Genomic DNA, 15,093 nt, shown 5'->3' with positions numbered 1-15,093 from the left:
CAGCAATGCTGCATCAGCAGCAGCTCGGAAATAAGCGGTGGCTGACATCACATGTATCAGAGGAGGCATATGCTAGTCTTTACACTCCTTGTGCTGAGGCATCACTAGTGATGGCAGCTGAATGGGTTGGACAATTGGCCAGATAAATTGGAAGAAAAAGAATATATATATATACAGCTCTAGAAAAAAATAACAGACCACTTAAAGATGATGATTTTCTTTGATTTTACCAAAATTGAAAACCTCTGAAATATAATCAAGAGGAAGATGGAAGATCACAAGCCATCAAACCAAACTGAACGGCTTAAATTGTTGCACCAGGAATGGCATAAAGTTATCCAAAAGCAGTGTGTAAAACTGGTGGAGGAGAACATGCCAAGATGCATGAAAATTGTGATTAAAAAACACGGTTATTCCACCAAATATTGATTTCTGAACTCCTAAACATTTATGAACTTGTTTTCTTTGCATTATTTGAGGTCTGAAATCTTTTCATCTTTTTTGTTATTTCAGCCATTTCTCATTTTCTGTTACGCAAACATTTACCGATAAATAGGAAAATCAGAGAAACTGATACAAAACAGTTATAAATCAGATCAGAGACCAACCCCTTTAGTCAAACCAGCAAACAAACAATTACACACATTATACAACAGCCCTTCTAATAAAAGCATTGCTGACACAGCTGTTTAAATGCACACACAACACACAAAAAGCTTCTAATTCCTGTAGTGAAATATTGCCAAGAGGACTTTCTGGAGCAGATAAACAACTAAATTTAAAACCTGAGAGACAATTTACATTATCCAAATGTTGTCATAATGTTTATGGACAAATGCATTCTGCTAAATGCATTCAGCTACTTCAAGTTACACCCATTGCTGAAACAGATGTTTAAAAGTACACAAACACAAAAACAGATTGTTTGGTCCCTGTAGAGAAGTACTGCTAAAAGAATAGGACTACAATAGGAGATGAACAATAAAAAAAAACAGAAAAATAATGTTATTTACATTGTATGTCCAATTTTAATGAAAAAAAGTATCTGCTTTAAGTTGCACTGAAACATTACTGACACAGATGTTAAAATAAACACATACAGCTCGTCTAGTCTATATGGAGAAGGTAAACAATATAAAATAGAGAGACAGCTCATATTTTTAATGTGCCAATGTTTGTAGACACTCTTTTAACCTGCACACATTAGTGAGACAGATGTGCAAATGTACATACAACACAATTTCCTCATGTAGAGAAGTACTGCCAATAGAATAGGACTATCTGGTTCAAATAAACAATAAAAAGGGACAAAAACCTAAACAAACAAAAAAAAACATACAATATATATAATTATCCATAACTTTTATTATATGTCCAATTCCAATGAAATAATTTAGCTTCTTTAAGTTGCACCAATGTGCAAATGCTTATACACACATAGCTCGCGTAGTCCATGTAGAGAAGCACTGCCAATAGAATAGAACTAGAACTGGAGCAGGTAAACAATAAAAAAGGGACAAAGAATATAGATTATAGAACATAGCTTATATATTTTATGTGCCAATGTACTTTAAGTTACCAATTGAGAAATACTGTCAATAGAATAGGACTAGCTGGAGCAGGTAAACAGCACAAAAGGGGAAAAAACTACAAATAAAAAAAAAACTCACAAAAGAGGTAAACAAACACTGCATGAGCCACATCTCCAGCAGGAACAGAGGGACAGAGAGAGAGAGAGATAGAGACAGAGAGAGAAAGAGAGAGACTGACAGAAACTCAACCTTTGATAATGCCCAGCTTTACAAAGCCATATAATAAATATTTCAAAATAAATATCTATTGTTTTAATTGTTATTTCCCTTATAAAATCTCTTCAAATTAACCTCAGTAAAGATACAAACACCTTTATCTTCTATACACTCCTTCTACCATGTTATCACAGATGCAGCTACAGCATAAAATCTGCATAAAACTCTCCTTTAGTCCATGTTCTTCTGCGTGTTTCTGTTTTCTGGTCTCTATTAATCATTTGCTATTAATAAACAATAAACAAACTACTTAACATCTTTAATCCAGACTACACCCAAATAAAAAAAACGCTGTTCAGGGTTTTATCGGTTAGAATACTTCTAAAAATAGATGCTGCATCTTTGGTGACCTAATCTCAGCGCAAAACCAACATGCATCAGTGCAGGACGACAATATGCTGTACTGTATATCTGTAGCATGCTGCGGATACACTGTACAGATTCCTCCCACAGGATAGGATGAGGAGTACTGGAAACAGCATGCACACACACACACGAGCACACACACACACACACACACACACACACACACACACACACACACGAACACACACATAAACACACTCTCTCATTCATGCATGCAATGGAAATCACAGTACAGTATCACATCAGTGCGGTAGTACACACCTACCTTTCTGTCTGTGAGTCCAGATCCAAACACACACTCGCTAGTCTCTCTTTCTCTCGCTTTCTCTCACACACACACACACACACACACACACACACACACACACACACACACACACACACACACACACACACACACACACACACACACACACACACACACACACACACACACACACACACACACACACACACACACACACACACAGAGCTGGATGCTGAAGGTACTCCTAGCTCCTCACCTCTTAAACACACACTTTGGTAAATGTCTAAGGCAGACACTCTCCCTCAAACACACACACACACTCTACCTCATGCTCAAAAGAAAGAACAAAGCCTGGACCAGAGATGTGTAAGCGCCTGCAAGAAGTGAATGAGTGAGAGAGGTAGGCAGAAAGAGAGAGCGATAAAAAGAGAGAGAGTGAAAACACAGAAAGAGAGATAGAGAATGAATGAATAAGAGGGAATAAGAGTGGAAGAGCAAGGAAGAGGAGGCGTGAGATGCTCAGTGTCTGCAGTGTGCGAGGGATTGGCCGCTCCCCATACGCTCACTCACACATATACACACATAGACCCAGACGAACACACACACACACGCAAAGTCTGCCACGCTGTGATTCTCTCTCTCTTTCTCTCTCTCTTTTCCCTCTCCAGCTCTCCTTCTCTCCCTCTACTACAGCCTGTAACACTAGAGTGCCTCTCTCCACAACCCGAGCGCATTAAAGCAGCGCACGTGTCCGCCTCCCCTCGCCAACTCTCCCAGATCAAAAAGGCGCAGTGGATTCTTTCTGGGTGTCATCCTCACTCTTTTAATCTGTCCCCTGATTGCTTGGTTCGCTTCAAAATAAACAAAAAAGCAAAAAGCAGTGAGTGAGAGAGAGAGAGTAAACTGTGATGTTTTCAGTGAAGAGTTTCTTAAATTGAGCTGAAATATTTATTTCTGTATAAACAAATGTTACATACTGCAAAGCCAATCATAACTCATCCTAGGAGTTTGAGAACGTCAGCAAACCTTTAAAGTGAAGATCATCAGATTTATAAAGATTTGCTGCTAATTTTGCTCATTTTCTCGCTTTTTGTACGTTGTTTTTGTTGTTTTCTTAAGGTTAGACAAAATCGTATTTGTTCTGCATTTTATCTGTATTTAATTGGTATTTTATTTGATTTTCAAGATTTAATTTCCTTTTTTAACTTTTAACAGCACAAGCATTCAAGAAACTCTGAGTTTCAGAGTGCAGAAGTCTACCTAGTCATTTCGACACGCCCAGTACTCCGACCTGCAGAGACCCACCCATTGTTCTGATTGGTTAAACAAACCCCGTAATCTGATTGGTCCGGATAAAGCTTTCCTATTGGTCCATCAATCAGGCGTCAAAACAGGGTCAAAATTCGCAACTGCAGCTAGAGCTTCGCACACGCAGCAGAGAAGATGAATGAGAGGATTTTTAGCTCCACAGTGAAAAACACCCACTGTCACATTTACAACCTCACAAATTTTTGGTCTGACCCAGCTTAAGCCATTTGAGCAGTACTGATTCACACATTGAAGAGATTGGATTTACAAATAAAAAAATATATATTTATATATAATTAAAATATTTTTTTCACATTCGTACATTTGAATTATTATTAATATGACTTTCTGTTTCAAGCTTGCACATTCCAGTTAATTTGTGGATTTGGATTTTCGTGCATGCAGTTGTTTAAACGCATTTACAAGTTTCAGTACATTTGTGACTTCTGTTTTACAAACTCAAAATCTTTATGACCCTTTTTTGACTCCATAAACAAGGTCTAAAAAATAAATGAGAAAACAGATATTTGGAAATTAGGGCACCCTAAGATCAGTGGCGTTCAAATTTGGACCAGTTTGCTTAAAGCAAAGACCTTTTATAATTCTTTACACCTTTTGCTCCCATCCACTTGTACACAACACTTTATCTCACCTTCTGCTACAGCTTGCTTAGTCAGAACCCTCCACCTTTCCACCATCTCTTTCTCAGTGCTCTTTCTTACTTTCCAAACTGCCATCCAATTCCGCCGCTGCCACCCTCAGCTCAGCTCCCTCAGCATCACTAGATGGATTCTGCATTCCTGTCTCAAAACTGTCACCACCTTCATATTCCACACTTCCTGCCTGTCAAGGGCTCTCCGATTCAGCAGAACATTATTACGTGGAGCTGAGAGAAAATGAACAAAATCTGACTCACCAGCAGACCTGGGGAAGTATTGAGTGCTGCTTACCTCATGCGTTTCTTCCACTACTGCAGCAAAAACCACTCGCAAATGAAAAACTCCTAAAATCCCTCTGTTCTCAACCTTTTCTACCATATATATATATATATATATATATATATAACATCCTGAAATTATAATTCTGCCACTTTTGACACTGTGAATCATATAACAATTAGGAATTGGACACCAGAAACTGTTCCCTCTCACCTGTATTTTCTGTTACCAAGATAGCAATACGGCAGAAATTTTCCAGAACACACCTCACTTCCAGACCACCACACTTATCAGCATTGATATATTCATAAGTTACAATGAAATTTAATGGTGCAGGTGCAAGGTGTGAAAATAAACTGTCTCACTTTCATCCTTCCTTTCACTTGTCATCCTTCACATACTGCAAACAAACTTTAGCTTCATTCTTAACAAAAGCATTCTGCTGATTCGTCAGATTTCTACAGTATACCATTAGAAGAGTGTCTAACAGCAGAAGCTGTAAGATATCATCCATGCGCTGATCGTGGATAAAGCATGGATGAAGCATTCTGATGGTATAGCTGGAACAGTCAAGAAAATAAATCCTTATTACTATGTATAGCTGGAACAGGAAAAAGCCTTTTATAATGTCTCATATAATCTCCTTATTATTCCTGTCATTGGCTTTAAGTGTGAAACCCAAAGTATGAGTCACTGGTTTGATTTCTCCAAATCTGTGTAATGCTCTGCTCTGCTGGAACTGCTGAGTCTTGGGGAGAAAGATAACAAACAGCAGATGGAATTTTCCGGACACATGCTCTGTTAAGCCTGGTACTGAATTCCAACCTGGGGGAGACAGCTGGATTAAAAAGGTCTGTGATGAGAGATTTTCCAACATGTGGTAAAGATGGGATTAATCCAGCACTGAAAGATCACGGCTACTGCAACAGAACAGCCACAGCACAGAGAGCCAACAGCTTCCATACACACAGTAAATACACAAATATACCATAGTGTGATCATTATTTGCCTTTCAGCAAAAGAAGAACCTATTCTTAAAAAGCAGTGATGTAATAGATCACAAAACTCAATGCTATTGCAATGAGATCAAATTGTTGTTAAGGTAGTTTCAAATGTTTTAATGTCAATATACTAATAAAATGTGAACTAATTCAATTCAGTGTTTTTTTTCCCCAGCATTTAAAAATGTTCTGAATTGTAGACTAATACTAAAGTCATCCAACCTATGAACTAGTCAATAGTTCATTACTTGAATTTCTTGCCCTTTTAATGTGTTTGAGAGCATCAGTTATACAGGTGTGATCAAGAAGGGTTAGTATACAGTAAATAACCCTATTTGAGTAATGTTCTATTATAATATTCTAATATTATGACAATAAATACTCAAATAAAGAAAAAAATGACTTAAGGAAACAAAGTTCAGTAAATACTAAAAATTTCAAGAACTTTGAAAGTGTCCTCAAATGCAGTAACAAAGACTATCGAAAATGTTTTGATGAAACTGGCACTCATCAGCACCACCCCAGGAAAGAAAGACAAAGTGTTACCTCTTTTGCACAGGATAAGTTCATCAGAGTTACCAGCCTCAGAAATTGCAAGTACCACATATATGTGTCCCTAATACGAGGGACACTAACAGCAGAATGCACGGTACTCTAATTTTAAATCGCATCAATCAATACACAATGATCTCATTACAAATAGTAGAAAATACCCAAAATAATCAGAGGAAACCGGCTGCATTTACTTTTTCAAGCAATGTTTACTGAAATGTTAATTTCAGTTAATTAAACTTCAAACATTTGGTTATTATGACTAAACTGTCATAATACATTCTAAACATGTAAATTTTACTATTATTTTGTGTGTGTGTAGTATGTCTGGTTATAGGTTGTTGGTGTTTTTTATGCCATGAGTGATCAAATATGAATTTCCACACTGTGGACAATAAAAAAGTCTATTCTATTATTTTCTATAACAAAGATGCAAGCCGGCAGAGAATTAAAATACATTAAATATTGAATATATTATCCAGTCACAGAGTTCTGCAAATTCAACATGTTAATTGACCTAGACATCACTTCTGCAGACTACAGAAACACTCACACACACACACACACACACACACACACACACACACACACACACACACACACACACACACACACACACACACACACACACACACACACACACACACACACACACACACACACACTGAAGGATATCCAACTCTCCTCTCTGACTCTAAACATCCCAATCAGAGTAAGTAATCCTTTCAGGCACATGCAGGGGAAATGACATGTCTGCGCAGACAGCAGCTGTCAGACAGTAATCACGTCTTCCCTGCAGTCTTCACACTGTACAGCTCTTTATTAGGAAATATTGGAAAGCGTGTGTTATGAAGCGTGTGAGGGAATCTCGCTGTAACAGATATTTGATGAGTCTATGAGTTTAAGATCGTGTGTATGTGCGTGTTTGCGTGTGTTCTAAAATTCCTCCAGGTGCTGCTATGGAGGCTGTAGTTGTCAGACAGGGTTAGCATCTGAACACTGGTGATGTCAGGCCGTCTCTTCCAGCAGCCTAGCGCACTCCTATACCAATAGCAGGATTCACACACACACATATACACACACACACTCCCAAATGCCAGCTATGACAACCTCGCTCCACTCCAGCTCACCCAGCTCCTCCATTAGAAAATGCCAGCTCAAAAGACCCTTGCTATTTTCAAAGCACAAATAAAAACTTCAGACAGCTGAGGGCAGCATTCGAGGACACAGTTTTGGAGTTTGCATATATATATATAAATATATATACAGGGTTCATACACATTTTAACCAATACATTTCCATGATTTTTAATTACTTTTCCAAGCCTTCAAGGTACATTTTCATTACCATACTATTAAAATTGATTAAAGTAGGTCTACAATGAATCTGATAAAAATATTGACACACAATCTTTGATAATAAAATGCATGTCAAATCCTGAGACCTCCATTGTGTAGGCCTTAATTACTGAATTAACTCTGAGCTGATGTATTTGTACTCTCAAAATAGATGTTCTCCATCGATAAACTGAAACACAAAGATTTGTAGATCAAATTTCCATAACTTTTTCAAAACTTTCTGGGTATTTTTACATTTTCAAAACCTATCCAGGCCTGGTAATCGCTATTTTCATAATTTTCGATTGCTGTAGAATGTGTTGCTTTTCAAGATCTTTTAGCTGCTTCATGTTGTCAGAAAGGTTCTATTTAAATGATTTTTGATTTTACAGGTCTGGCAGTAATCAGAACTACTGGTTCTTCTAGCAACACAATCCATTCAACAGAACTTCACAATAAAAACAAATAATATTTACTCCCACACTTCTCAACAAAGTTCTCCTATTCTCCTACCTAGTTCCACAATGGTAAAACAAACTACCTTTTACTGCCAGAGCAGGAGAATTCTTCGCTACCTTCAAGAACCTTCTGAAGACAGAGCTCTTCACTCTCCTAACCACCTGGCCTGCTGTAGATACATACAGAAACTACAAAAATTATATGAGGTGTCCTCTAGGTGTCTCCAAAGTGTCCCTAACCTCTCCAAATACAACTTTTTACTATACAACAAGAGTTTGCAATATTTCTTTTGGTGCAATACTTTTTCTTTGTTTTTTGGTTTGTGTGACAGAAAAAACAAAAGTCAGTTTCACAGTAATATTAATATTCATTTTGAGGAATTTACCAAAATGTAAAAATGTCTGCAACACTTCTCCACAATGCCAAGGGCATCAGAGTCATTCAGAGACAATAGTTTTAAATTCTATAAACATCTCTAGAGCAGAGCCCCTTAGCAGAGACATTATCTCTACTGGAGTTGCTTCTCTGCCTGCTGGTTCTGGCACTATTTTGCCGCCTAGCTGATACAAATATTGTATATAAGTATTAGAAATGTCTCATTACCACCGTCAGAAATAGAGAATATTTCCATTAAAAAGGCTTTAAAATTAGCTTTGTTCAATAAAAGTAGCACAATCTACAATCTACAACACTGACCCCACAGTGAGAGTGTGTTCTATTTTAGGTCGGATGTGATACAGGATCAGATCAAATTCATCCTTTTTCCCCCTCTCAAATTTAATCCATCACCTTCTGCAGATAGCAACCCCATACCAGTGCCAATCTATTAATATAACAAATCAATACCGTGCACTGTACGCTGTTTGATTTAGTCACTATTTTAATTTTTTGGGCTTAAATGTGTGAATCTGGCACATCTTCTTAACAATATATTCAAATTATATGATGAATGGGCCAATAAAATGCTACAAAAGTACTTGTATTAGAATCTTTCTACATTTTTCTACAGTTTTCATTGTGTCTTAAAAAGTATTTTACTTCTCCTGTAAAGTTGACTCATCATTGAAGATGACCTTCCGCCATTCTGAGTCACTGCATGACAGTCTGGCACAACTACCTTCCTTAGTTAAAGACATTTTCACACCAGTAGTTCATTTCTATGGTCCAAATTAGTTAATGAGTTTGTTTACTTGGAGCTGCTTTATAACAAAATGCTGAAACTCTGGGCTTTTAAACAGTGTTTTCAATGGGATGTGCAGTACAATACACGTAGCAAATGAGAGTAGTGAACGCCCCACATACCGCGCGTGTAAACAGCATGGAGCAGAGACAGTGTTTGTTCATAGCTGTGGTAAGTAGCGTTATCTGGCTAATATGTCAGATTAAACTGGCAAACCACCCCAGAGTTTGTTTGGGAACCAGCAAGAGGAGCTGGTCTCAGTCCAGTTGTTTTAATAGACACCCGAGTGCGATTACTGTTTTTTTTTTTTTACACCTGCTTAATTGAACCGCACTAAAGGTTCAAACGAACCAGAGTCCATTTTAACCGGAACAAATAGTGCCCTAAGTCTATTTTTTGTTGATGAGTGTATATTTCCAGTATAAAGTCAGTCATTTCAAAACAAAAAATATTTATAGATGAACTGATACGAGTCAGCAGCTGGATTAAAGGTATGTGTTGTGCCAGAGAGCTTTTAGATAAAATTCGGTGTGAATGTGTTTTCTGCAGATGGTGTGAGACAGAAGCATTGACCTTAGCTGTTTATCTAACCATGCCATCTGTCTATCCTCCCCAGAAATGCAACACCTGTCTCTCTCTATTCTCTCATCTCTCAGTTTTGGTTTGCTTTCTGTATTCATGTGATCCTTTCCCATTTCTCACTGCATAGAGTCTAACTCTACTTTCTTCCAGGTCAATGAGCCTTTTCTTTTTTAGAGCATTTTTCTATGTTTAGATCTTCGCTCAGCTTTTTGTAAGTTCCTGTTATGTTCACTTTTAGTCCTGGTTCTATTACTTCCTATACATTACCTATTGAGATGAAGCATTGTACCTGTTGAACTGGCAGCATCTAACCAATCACCTCTATATCCATATGGTTCTTTGGGCCAATACAATTTCAAGCTTTGTCCAACAACTTGAAGGGGCTCTACCCCTTTGTTTTGCACCTTCACATTTAAGGGTAGGGTGTCCCAATTTTTGGGGGGATAGAAAAGACAAGGGAAGTGTTAGGGCTACATTGACCGACAAACGAAGATTTTTTTAGGAGCCACACTCCAAACAGATGGTAATCAGTAAGCACAGACAAGATTGCGATAACCGCTATGATAATCAATGCTTTATCTTAGTTTAGCATATTTAGTTTGCTGCTGCAAAATCTGAATATAAAGCTTGGGTACACCTAGAATCACCCCCTCCCACTTTTAAAGAGATACAAGTTCCTAGCAAGCTTTGTATTGATCTGTCTTTACGTTCTTCCACACTTCATATTTCTTCAAGTTTTCCTATATACAGCTCTAAAGAAAATTAGGGGATCACTTCAGTTTCTGAATCAGTTTCTCTGATTTTGCAATTCATAGGTATATGTTTGAGTAAAATGAACATTATTATAAACCTTGGACAACATTTCTCCCAAATTACAAATAAAAATATTGTCATTTAGAGCATTTATTTGCTGAAAATAAGAAATGGCTGAAATAACAAAAAACACAGAGCTTTCAGACCTCAAATAATGCAAAGAAAACAGGTTCATAATTACAGTTTTAATGCTCTAATCTTGGCATATTTTCCTCCATCAGTCTTACATACTGCTTTTGGATAACTTTATGCCACTCCTGGTGCAAAAATTCAAGCAGTTCAGCTTGAAGGTTTAATGGCTTGTGATCATCCATCGTCTTCTTGATTATATTCCAGAGGTATTTAATTTGGTAAAATCAAAGAAATGTATTATTTTTAAGTGCTCTCATCAGTCCCTATCTGGGTACAGTTTCCATGTTCTTCTTGTGCCTGGGTGGGTGTCATTCCCCAAAAACATGGAGATAAAGTTAATTAGATACTTAAAAATTGCCCAGAAAATTGGATACTCTAAACTGTCATTCCAAAATGTGACCGTAAAGCATCCTTGTCTTTCTATAAAGGTGCTAAATAAGTGTAACTTCATTCATTTACTCTTCTCTTCCACACTTTTTAAACTGAAAATAAATAAAATGTAGGAACCAAAAGTTCAGAGAGCAATTTGTTTCCAAATCCTATCTACAAATGACGTACTCCCATAGGAAATGAATGGTTGCTTAACACTCTTTCGCCTACTAGTATGAATGCAGAGTTGGGTTAGGTCATCTGATTTTAACCACTTTCCCTTGCAACAGCTTGTGATTCTCAAAAGGTTTAGGGATACAAATGAGAAATGGGATTGGGTCTTAGTTTCCTTTAGTTCGACAAGACAACAATCACAGCAGATGTGAGGAAAACATGCTAAACTCTTTTCCTAGCTCAGCAGTCCCTCTGGCTCCCTGCTCAAAGTGCAAGCTGGCATTAAACTTTCACTTTAACGAACTCCAGAGCCCTGTAACAAGCTTCACCTCATGTACAATCAATCCCTGCTCCTTGAGGGGAACTGGTTCCAGAGGAATGATAAGCTATATTACAAGTACTCTCCTCCCGCTGGAAAAGTACATCAGAATGCTGAGCTGAGGGGAATCTACAGCCAGTCTGTGTAGCTTCTGCTCCCAATTAGCTGAGCACTGGGTGTACTAAAAGAACCATGTACAACGGATTAAGTGACTGTCAAAATTAAGTCTGGAATTAAGTCTTTGTATTAGAAGTACAGTAAGAACAGCAGTGTGGTCCAGATATAACAGTTGAATGCGGAAATATAATTATTATTTTTTTTTTTAATCAAGCCCAACCAATACAACAACCTAAAGAGCCTGCTTCTAAAATATTACACTGACTAGTCTTGTCTTGTATTGAATATGGATGTGATTTCTGTACGAGTCACTTTTCTGTTCAGAGGAACAGTACACGATCATTACCACACAGTGCACTGTCCACTGTGGGTGGTAATGCCCTCTGTGATGTATTCCCGGTGGCCCAACTTTGGGCCAGATTCAAAACATGCAATATTCAGCAAATAGCTTATCAGAAACACATTTCTCAGTTGCCAATATATGCATTGGCACTGGTTTGACCATTTTATGTAATCTGGCACGGCCAGCTGTTTCCTTCATTAGCATGTGGCATTAACTAACCACTATGAAGGTCACCATGAAAAAAATACCATCTGGATAAACAAGACAGTACATTTCTCAGTAAACAGCAATTATATTTGATAAATATTTTCTATACTGTTTTCAAACCTGTTTGATGCTCATATACACACTGCATATTGAAAAGGCGGTTTTTACATTGACTTCTTTAAACATCTTGCCAGGATGTATTTTACATTTGCCTTTTTTTACATTTAGGATTACAGGTGTTTTTTTTTTTTAACAATGGCTTTGAACTTGGTCTACACAACCAAAGCTAATAAAGCATAAAGGCTAAAGGTGACTTTTTGTAAAATCCAGTGTATGTTTCTTCATGGTTCGTAAGCAGCTTTGGCTCTGTATATAGGTAAAAAAATGGGAGTGGCTCAGACTGAGTACTCGGTCATAACTGAAAACAATAATTTAAATCTAAATCTACTAATTATACCTAAAGGCTTTTACTTTTAAGACTTACTATTATTTTTCAGGGAATTTAGTTAGTTAATGTTACATTTTTTTTACAGTTAATAGAGACTTGTATGCTAAGAACTGTTATAGGGACTTGATATTAGGCTACTAGGTATTTCTGGCTGTGCCCTTGGGCAAGGCATTTTACCCTCATTGCCTCAGGCTAGTCTGGTCTGTCCGTCACACTGTAGTTTATATAGACATCATTAAGTCCAAAGTCAGTGCAGTGTTTTCCTGGAAATTATTACAGCACTTAATGCTTCCCTCTGCTGATAGCTTTTAAGGCGATGTGGACTTAATTTTAGAGCAGGACTTGGCACACTGCCGAAAGTACCAATTGGTCCTATATAATATTCTAATTTTCTGAAACACTGATTTTTAGGTTTTTCTTGACTGTAAGCCATGTGACCATAATCATCAACAATAATATAAATAAACGCTTTAATATATTACTTTGTGTGTAATATATGTATATTAGAGATGGACCGATCAGTGTTTTTGGGGCCGATTCCTATCGCCGATCGTCTTTCATCTCGATTGGCCGATCGCCGATATCGATATTGGGCGGGGCCAAATGCCACATTAATGCCACACAGATGCCAGGCAAACCTGGTACAGATTCCCCTAATTACATCCACGCCTAAGCAAACACTGGTAATTTAAGCTGATAGTAAATAAACAAGAGTGTTGCTGAACAAAATAAACGCTTTTCAGGGGAGATATAAGTTATGTGTAAATAGTTATAAGACACCAGAATTTTTATATTTATATGCCTATACCGCAGGAATGTATCTCAAAATCAGCCGCCTCACAGCCTGTTTTTCGGAGTCAATTTACTACTTAAAATAGGTCATATGTACTGTTAATACATAACTAATAATATATTATTTTATTAAGAACAACAGTAATCTAGAGCTGTTGTTCTTTCAGCTAGAGCTTAGACTGGGCTAAAAATCCAGCCTGACTCTGCCTGCCCTCGTAAACTGTTATTACGAGCGCGGACCTAATTTAAACTCCGCTTTTTTTTAGCAAGTAACGTTACAGCAATAAAACTGAGCTTTTAACTAAATTTCCAATAGTTGAAATGAGCGAAATTTGTTTTAATGATGTTAATAAACAGTACAACACGAAAGAAGATTTTATATTTTATTTTACGAAACTGTGACAGCGCTGTGTATTCTCCACAGCGAGGACGTGAATCACTTATCTAACCAACCTGTACTGATTTCTGTTCCCAATAACCCTTTCAATAACCTCTAATAGACTTTAATAGTCTTTAGTAGTCTTCTATAGTCTTACCTGGCAGCCGTGTTCTCTAAACCGCGCAGTTATAAACATTCTGAGGTGAGCAGCGCGCAAACTGCAAAGTGCCTTTAATTTTATCTGAGCGGACTTGCGGCTTCCTCAGTGCGTCCAGTATAAACCGATACGGAGTGGAGGAGCTGGAGTGTGAGCACACAGAAACTGCGGTGAAGAGCGAAAACCTATGCATATCCAGCTCTAAAAACACTGACTATAGTCCCCTGCTATTGTTAGCTTGTGAGCTAACTAGCTTCGTGGCTGATGCGGCTGTTTGCTGCTGAGCTTGTGAGCTAACCCAGCTCGGTGACCGCTCCTGAGGTTAGCTGCTGTAGAGAGCGGTATTATCCTGTTATTGTGGTTAAAACCTTTTTCTTTTCACTGTGAGGCGCACTAGTACTCTACATATGAACTGCAGAAACTGTAAAAACGCTCCAGACCAGAGACTGTGCTCCAGACTAACAGATTTGCCTGTAGCCCGTGGCTGGGCTGTAGCTCTGTGACTGAGTGAAGAGAGAGCGGCGCTTGTGCTGCTGCTGCAGCTCCGACTAGTGGTTGGATGAGGAACTGTAGATTCCTGTGAGCGAATATTTTCTCCGGCCATCCACACACAGCACTGATTAACCCTAAACTCCTGAATCAGATCGGCTAAAATCAGAGGAATATCGCCGATACCGTATTCTGGCTGAAAATCGGCCGATACCGATACACTGCCGATCGATCGTTCCATCTCAAATGTATATAATATTACTGAAATAAAGTAACTTTTTAATGATATTACATTTTTTTGAGATGCACTAGTAGATCAACAAAATACAGCTTAATAGACCAATAGAATTGCCAAGTACCTCATCTCCTCAAATACTGGCTATATATTAATTATAGTCATGATAAGGACTAATATGCTAGGTTTTTTGGTTTGCAGTTTAGGTAGGGCCATTCTCATGCACCAGGTGCACCCTGGGTCCTAATGCTTACCTGGTTAATTCTATCATAACTTGCAGCATAGATACACAATATGGACAAAAGTATTAAAACACCTGCTTAATTGCTGTTTCTTCCTTA

General features: G+C 37.8%; 1 protein-coding gene across 30 annotated transcripts in view; it reads right to left on the bottom strand.

The window, feature by feature from the left end:
- The window catches only part of dlg2 (discs, large homolog 2 (Drosophila)), a 440,002-nt gene that overhangs the window by 40,500 nt on the left and 384,409 nt on the right, over positions 1-15,093 (bottom strand). The window lies entirely within an intron of this gene.

The sequence above is a fragment of the Astyanax mexicanus genome, chromosome 20, assembly GCF_023375975.1.
Source record: "Astyanax mexicanus isolate ESR-SI-001 chromosome 20, AstMex3_surface, whole genome shotgun sequence".
Classification (NCBI taxonomy): Eukaryota; Metazoa; Chordata; class Actinopteri; order Characiformes; family Acestrorhamphidae; genus Astyanax; species Astyanax mexicanus.
This window is presented reverse-complemented; position numbering and strand designations above follow the sequence as displayed.